The sequence below is a fragment of the Schistocerca serialis genome, chromosome 9, assembly GCF_023864345.2.
Source record: "Schistocerca serialis cubense isolate TAMUIC-IGC-003099 chromosome 9, iqSchSeri2.2, whole genome shotgun sequence".
Lineage (NCBI taxonomy): Eukaryota > Metazoa > Arthropoda > Insecta > Orthoptera > Acrididae > Schistocerca > Schistocerca serialis.
Window position 1 is genome coordinate 179,888,510 of NC_064646.1, and position 4,010 is coordinate 179,892,519.

Sequence of the window (4,010 nt, forward strand, 5' to 3'; positions counted from 1 at the left end):
ATTCAGTAGTTGTACAGAGATGAAGAGATCTACACAGAATTGATTACTGTGGGAAGCTGCATCAAACCTGTGTTCAGACGGAAGACCATAACAACCCAATTATCTTGAGAAAAATTAGCGTACGTGCTATGCCTTCATGGAGGACGTCAAATATTACTTTCCTTCTGTTGAACATTCACTGATCAGTATTACTGGGTTCAATTAGACAAAATTTCATTTACCCAATCTCATGTCAGTGACGCTGTGAAGATTTTAGGCATCATTGTTTCTCAGTTATCTGTCAACAGTCTGGCGTAGCGTTGAATACCCTTCGGAAAGCAAGAAAAGAATCACGCTGTAAATCTTAGTGTTCTCACGGTATATTAGTTGATCCATAACACTAAGGAAATTCAGCAATCAGATGAATGTTTACAGCCGGAATATTGGCAAACGACAAAATTTGGTTACGGCTGAATTTCAGGAATTTTTGGTGATCAGAATTCACCTATGTCTTCTATTTGCAGTAGTAACTAATTAGTCTTTTGCGTGAAGCTTCATAGTGCGTCAATAATCCAGAAAGATTTCTGCCGCAAACAAGAGAAATAATGGTAAGCAAAATTACAATACTGGATCTAAAAATGACTTAAACACTGGAATTTATGTTAAGCATGATGCGAGTACTGTTTACAAACTCTGTGATTATCTATTGGAGAATAAAGTTATTGTCTGAGCAGTTTATCCAAGAAATTCGCAGTTATTTGGAATTCTTATCGTAACACTGCTTTGTTGTCTAACGTGGAGAAATACTGAATATTGTCCGCAAAACCGGGAATGAGGCAATACGGCTCAAGGTTTGTAGCCTAAATACTAGGCGTCTCCAGTGAGACAACTTTATAGAATAGCTGATTACTATTTAAAGAAAAATTAAGTCAAGGGCCACGAATTCGTGGCTACATCTCTAAACGTACGAATTATCTTAAGATCTCAAACTGCAAAATATTTTTAATTCCTCTCTACACTGGATGGTGGCTCGTTCACTGAAATAATTACGTCGCTTGTGTACGTATTTCGTTACGGGACTGTGCATGTTATTCTAACAAGAAGTGTAGGAGGTTAAGTTCTATGGTGAGCCTTTTTAATATTAATTTCCACCTCATTAATAAGAATAATGACCGTTGGCTTGTTTTGCAGAGCTACTGAATTTGCTTTGAGGTGAGTATGATTTTCCTATGGAAGTTTATTTCTCCAATTTGCTTTAATACTTCACACCACTGTTTTCTGGAGGTTTCATAAAATGGAATATGAAACTTCCAGTCCCTCTGTACAGTAAAAATGTGTATATACCCTAAGGAACTTAACGAACGATAGCAGAAATTAAACGAGAATGGTTTGATAAGTCGTCTGAGGTACGTAAAAATGTAAGGAGGACTAAAAAATAATTCCATGAAGTGTGAGGGAACGGCGCTAAGCTGCGTCATCACAGAGCATAAAATTTTTGCGACGATGCACCAGAAAATATCGATAAACCACTGGTCGTCCGAAACATACAAGAAAAGAATAAATAGAACTGCTTATTTTTGCTTAATGATGAAGCTTCAATCACCATTTCCTTACTTTCCCCTATGGAGACTAATCGGGAATAATAGAAAAAGTTTTCCAATTACGTACAGGAAACTGATTTTTTCCGAAAATTGCTGCGGGCACCTGCGGACGTCAGCTCTTCAGGCGCCATGCCCGTTTTCTCTGAGATGTAGCTGGCTAATGAGTCAGAAACATAACAAGACACTCCTATTACAGGCTTCTAGGTCTTGTAAAGTGGATTTAGAAAAAAAAAAGCTTTTAATGGAACCCATTTTCGCAAATGTACCGTTCAGATCTCAATCACGGTACGCACACAGATGAGGGAGACATTACGCGTCTCTGGAACAACACAGTCAATACTTCCAGTTACGAATGTACCATTGTCACAGCTGTTTTTGTAGTCAGAAGACAGCGGACTGTAATAGCAACAGTGAAACACTCTGTGCAAAGAGTTTGCCACCTTATAATGCTCTGCGTTTGTTGAACATAAATGGAAGAATGCCAGAATTTATATCGCTTCATCAGTTTGTTGCAGACCCAAAAGAGAAGAGTACTTTTAAAAGTAATTTCAGTTTTTCTTCCCTTAATAATGCGATCAGCCGATTTAAGTGTTACTTGCAGTTCATCTGCAGCGTTACCCACCTGCGTTGGTCTGGTGACTGACCAACTGCCTACCCCAAAGTGCAACTAAAGACAATTTACACATACACTATCTGACCAAAATTATCCGGACACAACCCAAAACATAGATGTTTCATATTAAGTGCATTGCGCTGCCGCTTATTGACAGGTACTCCACATCAGCGACTTCAGTAACCATTAGACATCGTGAGAGAGCAGAATGGGGCGCTCCGCGGAACTGACAGACTCCGAACGTTGTCGGATGATTGGGTGTCACTTGTGTCATACGTATGTACGCGAGGTAGCAACACTCCTAAACATCCGTAGGTCCACAGTTTCCGATGTGACAGTGAAGTGGAAACGTGAAGGGACACGTACAGCACAAAGCGTACAGGGCGACGTCGTCTGCTGACTAACAGCGACCGCCGACGTTTGAAGAGGGTCTTGTGTGTAACAGACAGACATCTATTCAGACCATAACACAGAAATTCCAAACTGCATCAGGATCCACTGCAAGTACTATGACAGTTAGGCAGGAGGTGAGAAAACTTTGATTTCATGGTAGAGTGGCTGCTCATAAGCCACACACTACGCCGGTAAACCCCCCCCCCCCCCCTTCCCCTCATGAACCATGGACCTTGCCGTTGGTGGGGAGGCTTGCGTGCCTCAGCGATACAGATAGCCGTCCCGTAGGTGCAACCACAACGGAGGGGTATCTGTTGAGAGGCCAGACAAACGTGTGGTTCCTGAAGAGGGGCAGCAGCCTTTTCAGTAGTTGCAGGGGCAACAGTCTGGATGATTGACTGATCTGGCCCTGTAACAATAGTAAAAACGGCCTTGCTGTGCTGGTACTGCGAACGGCTGAAAGCAAGGGGAAACTACGGCCATAATTTTTCCCGGGGGCATGCAGCTTTACTGTATGATTAAATGATGATGGCGTCCTCTTGGGTAAAATATTCCGGAGGTAAAATAGTCCCCCATTCGGATCTCCGGGCGGGGACTACTCAGGAGGATGTCGTTATCAGGAGAAAGAAAACTGGCGTTCTACGGATCGGAGCGTGGAATGTCAGATCCCTTAATCGGGCAGGTGGGTTAGAAAAATTAAAAAGGGAAATGGATAGGTTGAAGTTAGATATAGTGGGAATTAGTGAAGTTCGGTGGCAGGAGGAACAAGACTTTTGGTCAGGTGACTACAGGGTTATAAACACAAAATCAAATAGGGGTAATGCAGGAGTAGGTTTAATAATGAATAGGAAAATAGGAATGCGGGTAAGCTACTACAAACAGCATAGTGAACGCATTATTGTGGCCAAGATAGATACGAAGCCCACACCTACTGCAGTAGTACAAGTTTATATGCCAACTAGCTCTGCAGATGACGAAGAAATTGAAGAAATGTATGATGAAATAAAAGAAATTATTCAGATAGTGAAGGGAGACGAAAATTTAATAGTCATGGGTGACTGGAATTCGAGTGTAGGAAAAGGGAGAGAAGGAAACATAGTCGGTGAATATGGATTGGGGCTAAGAAATGAAAGAGGAAGCCGCCTGGTAGAATTTTGTACAGAGCACAACATAATCATAGCTAACACTTGGTTTAAGAATCATGAAAGAAGGTTGTATACGTGGAAGAACCCTGGAGATACTAAAAGGTATCAGATAGATTATATAATGGTAAGACAGAGTTTTAGGAACCAGGTTTTAAATTGTAAGACATTTCCAGGGGCAGATGTGGACTCTGACCACAATCTATTGGTTATGACCTGTAGATTAAAACTGAAGAAACTGCAAAAAGGTGGGAATTTAAGGAGTTGGGACCTGGATAAACT